The sequence below is a fragment of the Hesperophylax consimilis genome, chromosome 13 (assembly GCF_061612785.1).
Source record: "Hesperophylax consimilis isolate HC1 chromosome 13, BYU_Hcon_1.0, whole genome shotgun sequence".
Classification (NCBI taxonomy): domain Eukaryota; kingdom Metazoa; phylum Arthropoda; class Insecta; order Trichoptera; family Limnephilidae; genus Hesperophylax; species Hesperophylax consimilis.
The window spans coordinates 21,228,378-21,243,274 of NC_142848.1; positions in this window are offsets into that span (position 1 = coordinate 21,228,378).

Genomic DNA, 14,897 nt, shown 5'->3' on the forward strand with positions numbered 1-14,897 from the left:
GAGTATGGAGTCCAGTATTCTCGTAGAAGGTTTTAAAAATCTATAGATATGTATGGTCGGATATATTCAAAGCTAATTTCAGATAGGGATTCAAGTACTTACAAAAATTTTTAGATGCTCGGCCATATGCGGATATCACAGTTGAAAAAGTAGAATGTAGGAATCATTTATAGAGAAAGTACTGCACAAAACTTCGTAATTTGACAACTGATACTTGATTCCCTATAAGTCAGCGCCGTCTTCTGACCGGTCGATTACTAAGATTAAGAGACGCGGTAAGATGTGCGGTAAATTATAGACTATCGGAAAATTATTCTGACAGCGAGAAAATTAAATTCCAACAAAAACCAAATACGAATACAGAAGATGTAAAGTATGTGCCTGAACTTGTAGCATCTGGTATGATGGAAAGGATCGTTCAATTCACAAATTAGCTAGCATCCCATTCTAGAAGTTTGCTAGTGAACGTCGATAGCAATGTTGTTGAAAGGTACAATAGCGTTGTAGCTAAATTTGCCAGTGGAAAAAGAATTAATTACAGCACTAAAAAATCTTATACGGGAAGATAGACATTTTTCAAAAAAGGTAACGTGGCATGGGAAAAATTATAAAGATTTCAAGTTCAATCCGGGAAAGCCGAAAAGAGTTCTCCAAGAGGTGAACACACGTTGGAACTCAACTTTTTATATGTTAAAAAGATTTATAGAATTAAAGGAGGAAATCAATAGCTCCTTGTCTCATTTAAATGCTAATGCAATGACATTGAATAGCTATGAATGGGAGATTTGCGAAAACTTATGTATATTATTGGAGCCATGCAAGGAAGTAACTAAAGAAATTAGTGGTCAAAGATATGTATCTGGCAACGTTGTTATCCCAATAACAGGCTTGCGAACTGCTTTAGAGAGTCTTGGAGATTAAATACACCGGATGAAGTCAAAAAATTCAGACAAGATTTGCTTGGAAAACTACAAAGGCTTTTTTCCAATTTGTCACAATCAGAATAATCCATCCAACAATTATGAATTTCATAAAACTTGTCATCATTCTCAAATTAATTCAAACACAAACATATCACTTATCATCTGAATTTCCGCTAATGCAGTCAAAAGACAATATATCAAGTTATAGACATCCTATGAGCCCCATGATAATATTTCGTCAAAATACATCTTCATATTTCATGCCTTATCCAGTTGCTCCTTTATGTGATAGGCTATTAGTTATTGAGGATGGACAACTACCCATTACAACCATTATATGGAAAGTTGATGTAGACAATGAAGATATAACAGGTATATTAATATGGTGGGAAATTGTTTATACTGAATGTACATTTACATTCTTTGGCTCAAAAACCACTGTTGAAGTTTCATCCTCATCTACAAAGGTTAAAGAAATTCCATCTGAATCAATTTTAAATAAAGTCAGATATACAAATACATTTAGATGAAATAGTTGAATTAGTAAATGTTGATTGGAATGCAAGATATTACTGTTATTAATGTAGGAACAATTATCCCAATTCTTATATTAGAAAATTAGCCAAAAGAGTTATAATATATAGAAATCCAGATGGTAGTATAAGATCACCTACCGGAAGATGGGAATCATATGATAAAGGTATACTAACAGATGATATTAAATATTTAATGCTATCTACCAATATAGTAGATCATAAATATTTTTATAAAATATATGACATAAAACCGGCTGTTGTTTCAAGAACATTTGAGAAGGATTTAATTATATCAATACCTACAAATCATATGCAATTTGCAATATCAAAGGATGGATACAATCTCACATGCAAGTATAAAAGAAATGATTATTTGTTGTATTTTTCTCAAGGTGGATATATATTATCATTCTCAGGAGGATCTATTTCATCTACAACAAGTCTCAATGACTATGTAAATGCAAGATTATGGTCGAAAACAACTACAAAGAGAAAAATTAAATCTCTTGAGCGAGACTGGGCTATAGAGTTAATTGAGGAAGAAAAGTTTCAAAAACACAAAGAAACAAGAGATACAAATCCTCATAGAGAATTAATTGATCAAAATCTTCAAATAACTTTTGATTATTCTATATTTAGATATGAACAACAATTCATATTAAGACAAATCAATAAAAATTTTATATTATTACAAAATAATATATGTGAAGGAAATTATGATAGATGGTTAAACCTCTCTCCTCCCGATCTACCAAGAAACAACCCAAGTCTATTTAAGTATAGTTATAATTACATTTATTTTATTTTATCGTTTGTTGAATTTTCCATTTGTATTATTATTCTTCTTATTTGCTACTTTATTCTGATATATTGTATTACTAGACTGTTTATGTTCCTCAAATAAATAAATACCGTAACAATTTCTGTACATTGTCAGGCGTGGCTGCAATAGTCGGACATCACTTTGGTTAGGTTTTATTCATGCAGGTGCGAAATAAATTTTGTATGACGAGTTCACTCACAGGAAAGAAGGGCGTACCATCGCAGGAACGCCGTTGTTTTAAAAATCACAAGTTCTACGAGTATGGAGTCCAGTATTCTCGTAGAAGGTTTTAAAAATCTATAGATATGTATGGTCGGATATATTCAAAGCTAATTTCAGATAGGGATTCAAGTACTTACAAAAATTTTTAGATGCTCGGCCATATGCGGATATCACAGTTGAAAAAGTAGAATGTAGGAATCATTTATAGAGAAAGTACTGCACAAAACTTCGTAATTTGACAGCTGATACTAGATTCCCTATAAGTCAGCGCCGTCTTCTGACCGGTCGATTACTAAGATTAAGAGACGCGGTAAGATGTGCGGTAAATTATAGACTATCGGAAAATTATTCTGACAGCGAGAAAATTAAATTCCAACAAAAACCAAATACGAATACAGAAGATATAAAGTATGTGCCTGAACTTGTAGCATCTGGTATGATGGAAAGGATCGTTCAATTCACAAATTAGCTAGCATCCCATTCTAGAAGTTTGCTAGTGAACGTCGATAGCAATGTTGTTGAAAGGTACAATAGCGTTGTAGCTAAATTTGCCAGTGGAAAAAGAATTAATTACAGCACTAAAAAATCTTATACGGGAAGATAGACATTTTTCAAAAAAGGTAACGAGGCATGGGAAAAATTAAAAAGATTTCAAGTTCAATCCGGGAAAGCCGAAAAGAGTTCTCCAAGAGGTGAACACACGTTGGAACTCAACTTTTTATATGTTAAAAAGATTTATAGAATTAAAGGAGGAAATCAATAGCTCCTTGTCTAATTTAAATGCTAATGCAATGGCATTGAATAGCTACGAATGGTAGATTTGCGAAAACTTATGTATATTATTGGAGCCATGCAAGGAAGTAACTAAAGAAATTAGTGGTCAAAGATATGTATCTGGCAGCGTTGTTATCCCAATAACAGGCTTGCGAACTGCTATAGAGAGTCTTGGAGATCAAATACACCGGATGAAGTCAAAAAATTCACACAAGATTTGCTTGGAAAACTACAAAGGCTTTTTTCCAATTTGGAAAAAAGCAAAACATTGAACCAAGATACCAGAGCGATGGACATGGCAAATGTCGATGCCCTGAATCCTGCAACAAGCTCTACAAAGGTTTAAGGTAGCTCGAAAAAATAATTGGAAAAAAAAGAGTCAAAGAGCTAAGCCGACGTAACCATACGTACTCTTATTTTATAAACGAAGGGGAGGGGCCACGTCAAGTTTGCTCGAAATTCTTACTGAATACTTTAGATATTAGCCAAAAATTCTTACACTTCGTATGTAATTCTTAGTTTAAATGTCCCGCCAATGTCACCTGGCAGTCCCAAATGTATCAGTCAGGCGGCGCTAGTAGTAGGGACTAAGGTGAAATATAATAACAGATATTTGTTTAATAAATAAAAGCATTCGTCTCAACAACAATTTATAAAATGGCTTCAGGTTTTGGAATGGATGTAGACGTTAATCCTTTTGCTGAGAGAAATGCAGAGCTGCACAAATTCTCAAGGCTAATAGATATGATAGTTTTAAAGTCAGGAATTGTGCAGAATAAAAAAGTCATAGACTTGGATTTTTCTGATCAGGTAGCTGGAATAGTTTCCACTATATTTACTGGGCTTAGAAAAGCAGCTAAGACAGGTGTGGTTGATAAAAAGTATAAAGATTATACTGCTCCACTAGGGGAAATAGAACTTCCACTTGATGGCGTCTTTGACGAAGTGATTGCGGCAAAGATTGAATTTGATTTCAAAGTAGCCACCCCCATCATGAATTTGATCACTGGTTTCAAGTTATTTTTCGACGAAGTCAGAACAGGAGTCACTAGATTCAGACTTAGGGCTGATGAAACCACCTTTTCAAGAAAGAGAACCCATGCCATTGCTTCTGGATCAGCTATGCCTAGAGTAAGAGGGCCAGTGAACTCTGAAAATGCCACCATAAATTCATTTGGGTTGACAAACCAACATATATCATTGTGCATGGGAACTACGTTGCCACCTGAGCGCAGAACTGGTCTTTTGAGGAGTCTTGGCCCTATGACACAGGCGATACTCTTGATTAGAGAGAGAACCTATAAGGATAAAATTGGGATGGCTTTTGAAAATTCCATCATGATGCTCCCAATGCACAAAGAGATTGCACAATGCTTTGCTAATGCTGAAACCCCTTCAACTGTCTCTGGTGTAATGAAAGAATTGTGTGATCTTCTCTTGCTGACCACTGCTAGGAATACAGGGAAAGTTTATTTTCCAATTCTCATGTTCAACCGTATTGTTAGGGGACTCCCATTAACAGGTTGGGGGAGATAGATGAGCTGTGCGACATCGCCAGCTGGCGCTGGGTTCCAACAAAGCTGAAACCAGCTGACATCGAAACCAGAGACCTGGAGGAACCGGACCTCACCCAAAATGGAACTTGGTTCACCGGCCCTTCCTTCCTGACGGCGCCGAATAATCAATGGCCCCAGGAACGGCAGACCAAGCAGCCGGATGTCGAGTCTGGAAAGGCGGCCAAATTTCGTGGGCCTTACTCTTGCCGTAGAGGAGGGGCTGCCCTCCATCATGCGGTCTCGTCCTGGAACCGATTGATCTGGGCCACAGCATGGATGCTGCGGTTCATCCGGCGATGCCGCCAGGGCCCCACTAGGCCAGTCGAGGGCCCCCTAGTCCTGCAGGAGCTCCGGTCCGCAGAATGGAGGTGGATTAGGCACTCCCAGGGAGCGGCCTTTGGAAAAGAACTGCGTCAGCTCCACTCGGGGCAGTCAGTATCCAGCAACAGTCGCCTCGTCTCCCTTGTACCTCACCTCCACAACGGGGTGCTCAGAATGGGCTAGAGGATCAAAGGAGTGAAGGGAGTGCCCGAGTCACCCATCCTGGACGGGGGTGACAGTTACACCCGGCTACTGGTGTACCAGTACCACACCTGAGCCGATCATGCTAGTGTGGAGACCACGATGGCCGAACTGCGCACATATTTTCTTAGACAGGGTAGCTGGATTCTGCGTTCTGGTCGTTGGGGGTAAGTTTTCACCTTTCTTGTATACCTATGTGAAATTTACCTAAATATACCTTGTTACGGTCAGTCCAAAATTTAACTAAAATACTTTCATTTAATAACCTTGCAACTTCCTTTCAAAACTTTGCATAGATGGGATATATTTCCCCCGCCCTGTATGGAGGATCAGGCTCGTCGGACCGTTGGCTGGTCGGTTTGGCGGGTTCATTTCCATTCTATCCACTGGAAGGGACCCTGGCGCGTTTGGTTTTGAAACCAACAAAGTCAAACCCGGCCACCCACTCTTTCATCAATATAACAGTCAATAATGTACTTGAAATTATAATCCTAACAAATATACTATTTAAAAGTGGCTCCAGTGCGTAGTGTTGCGTGGGACCATTTTATGGTCAAGGGTGACTATCGCGCTGAATGCAAAAGATGTAAAATAAGACTTTCTTTTAAGGCATCAGTATCAAATTTGACTAAGCATATTTGGCCAAAAAGCATTCAACGGTGAGATTAGTTCGCAGGGGAGACAATTCTTCATCTTACAATACTATGCGGAATCCAGCTACTGTAACAACAGTTGATGATCCACAGAACTCTGCAATCAGTGTACATACGGCACAGCCGGGAACTACTGGAAATTGTGTAGAAATGACCGAGTTTCCTATTCAAATTGCAAGGACGAACCAACGGGCGGGAACTACTGGAAATTGTGTAGAAATGACTGAGTTTCCCATTCAAATTGCAAGAACGAACCAACGGGAACCATCACAACATTTCTACTCAGAAAGGGGAAAAGTAATAAAAAGGAAATAGATGACGACATTATGGGACTTTTCATATGGGATTTTCAACCCTTCAGAATTTTTGAAGATAAGGGTTCCACAAACTACTGAAATTATCGTTTCCCTACTATACAGTACCCACAAGAAAATATTTTTCAAATAATTTGCTGCCGGCATGAAAAATGCAAAAATGAAATGAAGGAGGAATTGTAAAGAGACATTCAATCCATCTGCATTACGACAGATATATGATTTGTGTACTAATGACTCCTACATGGCTGTTACGGGTCATTACATAAACACAGACATGAAGTCTATTCTTCTAGAGTGTGTTTGTTTTGCAAAAAATGCACCACAAGCCAATTAATTTAGCCATGGACCTGAAACGGGTTACAGAAAAATCAGAGGAAATAATGTCCATCTTAATCAAAGTAAAATGGCAGTAACATTTTTCAAAAAAGGTAACGTGGCATGGGAAAAATTAAAAATATTTCAAGTTCAATCCGGGAAAGCCGAAAAGAGTTCTCCAAGAGGTGAACACACGTTGGAACTCAACTTTTATATGTTAAAAAGATTTATAGAAAGAATTAAAGGAGGAAATCAATAGCTCCTTGTCTAATTTAAATGCTAATGCAATGGCATTGAATAGCTACGAATGGGAGATTTGCGAAAACTTGTGTATATTATTGGAGCCATGCAAGGAAGTAACTAAAGAAATTAGTGGTAAAGATATGTATCTGGCAGCGTTGTTATCCCAATAACAACAGGCTTGCGAACTGCTTTAGAGAGTCTTGGAGATCAAATACACCGGGATGAAGTCAAAAAATTCAGACAAGATTTGCTTGGAGAACTACAAAGGCTTTTTTCCAATTTGGAAAAAAGCAAAACATTCACAACGTGTATGTTTCTGGATCCTCAATACAAGTTGTACTTTGAGGATCCTACTACGGCTGACAACACCAAAAGACATGTCCTAGGAATGGTGAGTGAGCTAATGAACCAAGATACCAGAGCGATGGACATGGCAAATGTCGATGCCCTGAATCCTGCAACAAGCTCTACAAAGGTTTACGGTAGCTCATAGCTACACAGTAGCTATGAGGAAAAAATAATTGGAAAAAAAAAGAGTCAAAGAGCTAAGCCGCCGTAACCATACGTACTCTTATTTTATAAACGAAGGGGAGGGGCGACGTCAAGTTTGCCCGTAATTCTTACCGAATACTTTAGATATTAGCCAAAAATTTTTACACTATACCCTATCCAATTCTGCCTTTGGAGTTTCAAAATCGGATATGAGAGGCAATACAATTGCAGCTAATTAACCTGTCAACAGTGTGGCAGATTTCGGAAACAGCGCGAAAATTACCTGGATGAGTTTTTTCTCAAATTTCGGAAAAAAAACTAAGTATTTGCTTTTTTTTATTGTTTTCTGTTTATCAGATAATGTAGCTAATTATTCATATATAAAGGGTCTGCCATCTAACGTTTTTTTTTTCAACTAGTGCTTATTTCGTGAATGGTAACTCTTAGCTCATGTCTGATTTGACAGATAATTAGTGTTATCCTTCCACTGAACGAATATGGTTGTGTATACGCTTGAACAACGCTGGGAAATATTGCGACATTACTTTGAAAATCATGGTAATGTTGCAGAATGTGTGCGAAAATTGCGTACGGATTTTGGAAGAAGAGAAGCACCGTCAGCTCCGTATGTTCGTTATTTTGTGAAAAAAGTAAAAGAAACTGGCATCCTCAATTTCAAGAATGCCCAAAAAAACAAGATCCGCCGAAATTCAAAAATTGAATTTTAAACGATAAGGTCTGCCACAAATATGGGATAAGTGGTAGTTTACTGGCATGGTTGATCAGTTACTTATCTGATAGATCACTTTTTGTTAAGATTGATGACTGTCTATCCTAAGAATTTATTGCTACCAGTGGAGTCCCACAAGGTTCACACCTGGGACCTTTATTATTTATCCTATTCATCAATGACGTTACCAGCATTTTCTACAATGTTGAAGTTTTACTTTTTGCTGACGATATGAAGTTGTTTAGGGTCATTAATGATGTGTACGACTGCATAATCTTGCAAGAGAACCTTAACAACTTTTTCAAATGGTGTTCTAGTAATAAACTGCAACTAAATATTAACAATGATGTGTAATGATGATTATGCTTAGATGGTTTGGGCATGTAGAGCGAATGAGCGAAGAAAGGAGTGTAAGGAGCAGTGGCGGCCGGTGGTCAAAATATGTGGGGGTTCACCGGAGTACAACATTAAGTCTCTCTACTCGACCTATTATTCTTAATAATAATATATTCCACATTCAAAGACATTTTTTTATATAAAAATGAAAAAACATCATAAGTTGGTATAACCTGCAATTGATATACCTAATTCCTCATCACTAGTTCAGTGTTTCAAGTGTATGGGATTCGGGCATTCCTCTTCCAACTGCAATGCTACAAAAGACAGATGTCTCCACTGCGCCGGCGAGCACAAATCGATGGTGTGCCCAAAAAAGGACGATGATTCAGCAACAAAGTGTTGGAATTGCAGTAAAATTTCTACAAACAAAGATGTTTATTCGCATAAAGCAAATAGTAGACAGTGCCCTTATCGGCAAAAAATGGAAGAGAGAGCCCAGCAAAGAACTGACTATGGAAAATAAGGGACTTGAAGATCTGAATGAGGAAATTGAAGCCAAATTGAAATATGGAAATTCTATGTCATTTGAAAGTCCAGAACAGTGTGGTAAAGTATTCACAGAAAAAAAAATTTCTCTGAAATTGCTAACATTAAATATCCGAAGTGTAAACCGCAATTTCAATGACTTTATTGTATTACTTCAGAGGATTCAAGTTCGTTTTGATGTGATTATTCTAACAGAGTGCTGGCTAAAAGAAACATACCAACCAAAAGAAATTCCTAATTATAAAGTATATCACACTGAAAGTAATTATAATCAAAATGATGGAGTTATCGTTTACGTTTTGGAAAAACTAAAAATCGTTGTTAAAGAGCCTAATTTCGCAGAAGGAAATTGTATTGTAGCCTTATACCGTTCACCATCTTTCAGAAAAGTGTCGACATTTTTAAGTTCTTTAAATTCAGTACTCTCAGAAGTAAATCACTTTCAAAATGTTATTGTAACGGGAGATATTAATATAGATTTGCTGAACGAAAACCATCCAAATACTGTAGACTACAATATACTCATGGCGGAGAAAGGCCTGAAAAGTGCAATTCTCCTACCAACACGGGAAAATTCCTGCCTAGACCACATTATGGTGAGATCTCGTAAACGAATCAATGCTATTGTCTGCAACACAGCTATTACAGGCCTGCGATTCTGGAGTTAAACGATCAATCGTTTTCGTATGCGCCGTCTTCGAGTGAAAAACTACTAGTCGTCGCGACTAACTTTTTCGAATGTTTCAATTTTACGTATTCTTGAGCGTCGAACGGTCGAAGTTGGTAGAAGAGATGATTATATTGGCACCCCTGTGAATATTGTCTATGTTCCTGATGTTTTTGGGATTTCTATGGTGTGACTGTCAAACAGACAACAGTTATTCGTTATTCAAAACAGAAATGGCTGCGGGACATATTACAAATTGCCAAAAGCAACTCTTAATTGAGCTTGTAAACTCCGATAAAGACTTAGTAAGTGGGAAATTTTCACCCACTTTTACATTTGCGGAATCCCGGCGTAGATGGATAGCTATTGCCGATCAACTAAATGCCCTGGCAGGAGCGAATAAAGACTTTAAACACTGGAGAAAGGTTTGTTTTAATTCATTTCCATTAATTTGTGTGTATTGTACATTTAATGTCTATTTGTTACCTTAACGCTTCGTTCAGACGAAGCGCTGCCTATGACAAATTTCTTTTCAACAAAACGAACACCATGCTCCCATCTCACATGGGTTTCACGCCAAATCAAGTCAACTCAACACCTCTTTGAAACGTCAAAGCTACGAAAAAAATAATTTTGAAATAGCCCTTAACCAATTTTTTATTTATTTTTAACACCACCTTTATTGACTTTTCTGAAGAATTTAGTTGATTTCATTCTGAGTTGTCCGGTCACCGCTCACATGGTGTTTCATTTTAAGCCTAATGTGTATGTTAAAAATCACGATATTGAAAAGAATGATAGTGGGGCTATGTTACTTCAAAGCCGATTGTTTCGAAATTCAAGTAAAATTGTGTGATCTTGACGTTGTCCTTCTTTTTTAATAATTAAAGATCTTATAAAGTCTCTTTCTACTAATATTTTGTGTAAATAATTAATATAATTCAAAAATATTTTCAGACATAGCAAGACTTAAGGTCGAAAGCAAAAACAAAGAATGCCTCCTTGAAGCGGCATGCGGCCGGGACAGGAGGCGGACCACCAGCTCCAGCAGTCAGCCTCAATGCGACTGACGAGCTTATTTTAAACTGTATAAACCCGGTGCTCATTACGGGACACACGGGAGTCGAACCGTCGGAGGTCAACTTGGACTTCTCATCTCTCGGAGGACCCCAGCCTGTTGCTGGCTGCAGCAGCTGGCAGTCTGTTGAGGAACCGCTGCTCTTGGAGGCCACACCTCCCCTTCCTAGGGGGAACCCCCTACCCTTGAGCCTTTACCCGCACAGACTCCGAGGCGTACTGCGGCATATCAGAGGTTCGAATATTCCCAGAGTCTATCCGCTACCCTCATCGAACAGGGGGAGAGGAATTTACAAAATCAAAAAGAATTTTTTGATGGAGTGTTAACACTCTTAACTAAAATATTGGAAGAAATAAAGGCCAAATCTAATTCTTAACAATTAGATGTCTTATTTCTTCCAATAGTTTAACCCAGGGCTTCCCTAACTGTGAGTCGCGACACCCCGGGGCGCCCACAAATGCCAAGTTATGAGGTTCCACAAAATCAAACACCCAATAATGTATACATTATTCATTGTGTAATGTTGACTTAATCTCTGTAATCGAAATACTTGACCTAGGCATAATGTTTGATCAGAAACTCTGCTTTGTATCTCACATAACTTCTTTCACTAACAGGGCTATGAAAATGTTAGGTTTTATAGTAAGAATTTCCAAGGATTTTAAAAATATCAACACATTAAAAATTCTGTTCACATCTCTCGTTAGAAGTATTCTAGAATACAACTCTACAATTTGGTCACCTTAATACCATTAATATCACATTAATACCATTGAAAAAGTCCAACTCAAATTTTTGAGGTGTATTAATTTATAATTAGAGGGCCGATAAAGGCAATACCGTTATTATAATGCATAAATGTGATTATCTTTCAAAAATGAATGATTTCACAAATAATGAAAATTTTAAGATCTTACCACAAGATCCAACAATTAAATACCTTGAGTGTTAAAAATGCCTTAAATTCATGTAAAACCCCAATTTTTATAGATGAGTCATATAATAAAGTAAAAATTTTGACAAAAAACCCTAAAGTCCCTAAGTTATATGGAGTTCTAAAAATACATAAAACGGACACCCCAATTAGACCAATTGTTGAATGTTGTGAGTCGCCAAATTTTAAATTAGCATCTTTTATCACTAATGTGTTTAACCTTCCAGCGGGCGCGCTGTCGTAAAATTTACGACAGACGCACATTATAGCTTCCCCCACTCTTTCCACTTAGTTGTAAGCATCGAGCTTCGAGCTATGCTAGAGTCAAATCAAATGTCAAACATTTACCGCAAGATATAAATGTTTTTCTCAAAGTGAGTTACGGAAGGGCAGTTGAACCGATGACAGAAGAAGAAAACATAAGCTTTCCAAAATGCGGTGTTTGTCGGTTATGTGCACTGGATAAGAAAAGATCCTCAGCATCAATGAAGTATTGCCGTTGCCAGTCCTTTACATGCAAGAACCATTCTTCAGTTGAGGTGGTTTGTAACAATTGTAAGGATGGGAATATTGATTCTGACTAAATAGGTCAATAACAAATTTTGTTTTGAAATATTAAAATGTTTAGAGTGTTGCTTCGTTTTTTTTAAGAAAGTCAAATTTTTTTTAAGTAGGTACTGCCTATTATCATTTTTCATATCCTTGAAAAAATTCCCTAACATTTGTATAAAGAAAACACCACTTACATGGAGAAAACTTGATGACGTAAAATTTACGACAAGCGCCCGTTCAAGGGAAATTTCTCAACGCGCCCGCTGGAAGGTTAATAATTCAAAAGTTTTTTCCCCCAAATACACTATTAAAAACTCATTAGAGCTAATTAATGAGTTAAAAGACCTAGTAATTCCGAGTAACAGTAAATTAGTTTCTTTTGATGTAGTCAACTTGTTCCCGAATATCCCAATAACTGAAAGCAAATCTCTAATTAGTAATTTACTTAATAATTCCAAATTGCCACGAGATTTTACTAATGATCTCTCTCGTCTGTTTAATGTATGTTTAACCCATATTATCCCAAGCATATCTAGACTTGTACGATTTTGATGAAAATTTGGTCTTAGCACCTTATAATGTATGTCATAAAAAATCAATAAAAAAAAAAATATAATTTCATTTATTTGCTGAGTTTTGAAACCGATCGATAAATCGATCAGTAGGAATATACCTACGTGGGTTGTATTCATAAGAATGTTACTTATTGTGAAATTAAATACTGTGTATATACCATACTTTATTATTTTTTATAAAAATTATATATTTTAAAACTGTTTGGAATTAATTAAGACATTGTGTATATGTATGAAATTTATTTTGAATGGAAAACGACAGAACATTTCTGATGTAAAGCGACATTGCACGTTGAACATTTCATAAATGTATTTTTATGACATAATCCACATCGGGTAGATTTAATTTGGTTGACAATGTGATGGGCCTTTCCATCTAGCCTTATAGAGTCTGGAACCCGTTTTATAACAGCCAGTGATGACCTAGGCACCAAAAGTTTACCAACGGAGGTGTTGGATGCTTCTTTCATTAGAAAATATGTCGAAACTATATACCTGGTAAATGATAATAGATCATGACAACTGTTGCCCTTTTTCGATGCTGGGGATATTTTATATAATTGAAAGGCATTGTTCACACACGCATTGAGAGGGAACATAAGTAGTTGCCAATACCATCTCTTCAGCCTAATGGAAATTCGGTAGCACCCCACATTTTGATCTAGGCGATCTACGCCGCCCATATATTTATTATAATTTATAAAACACCTGGGTTGATCAACATCCTTTTTTTGTTTGTCACAAAAACGCTTGACCTTTCCTACAGGTTGTACACCACACTGCGTAGACGCAACCGTAACAATGTTGTTGTCGTTGTATCGAACAAGAGTAATATCAGACATTACATCCGTGATTTGGTTATATGATCCCCTTGGAGTCTTTTTCATCTCCTTTGTATCTTTTAATGGCGTATTATCTACTCTATTCGCCCTGATAGTACCTGTTGCATCATGCCCTAATTTCTTCAGTTCATCTAACAGTGGCAAAGAAGTGAAAAAATTGTCCATATATAGACTATAACTACCAGGTGGCAATTTTTTTAGGAGGTCCAGTACAACAGACGCGCCAACGCCAAGCTCTGGGTGAGTATTTCCAGTGCTAGCTCCTTGGTACAGCTCACCGTATATTATATAGCCGAGACGAGTGCATATAGACCAATTTTTGTACCCAAACCGGATTGGCTTTCCATGTATGTGCTGCTTCGCTCCATGCTTTCCGTAATAGGGAATCATCGATTCATCAATGCTCAAATTTTTGTCGCCGGGATAATATTTTAGCCATCTGTGGTTGAGTAGATTCCAAAGTGGACGAACTTTTCCAAATTTATCATTTGGTGGTAAATTATTATTATCAGCGACATGGAAGTAACGAAGCAAATCTTCAAATCTGTTTCGAGGCATAAGAGATCCTACTACTTGAAAATAGCAATCAATTTGTTGTTCCCAATACATTCGGTACCTCGCCACACTGTTATATCCTACAGTAATAATATTCCGATAAAATGTTTTATCTCAGTCACAGTAACTCTAAAATTGTGTTTTCCTTTCTGAATGGCATTTTTTTCAGTTTCTGAACGCAACAGCTCAAATACCTCTTCATCAAAAAACAACTCGAAAAATTGTATTGGTGTTTCAACATCTTCAAGGAAACTGGGTATTGTGGTCACTTGTTCAGGCTTATCTGGAATATCTATAGCCCTCCAACGTCTACATACTGGAACACGTTTTTTTTTCTGCGGAGGTGGTTTTGCTGATGATGTACTAGGCGTAGGTTGGAGAGAGTGATCGTCCAAGAAACTGTCTTCCACGTCAATACAAGTTTCTGTAGCAACAGTGGCCCTAAGTTCAGCTTCTGCTAATAGTTGTTGCCTCGACAAATTATTTATATGGGTAGATTCCTCGTCACCACTATCTTCGTCACTTTTATCATAATTATCTGGTGGAGTAATATAAATATCAGCCGATAAAATATTTGTGTCATCTTCCAGATATGAAATAATTTCATTTACTGACAAACTGTAACAAAAACAACAAAAATATCTAAATAAAACCTTCATATGAATGCATAACAACACACTGGTATATCATCCTACTGATCGAA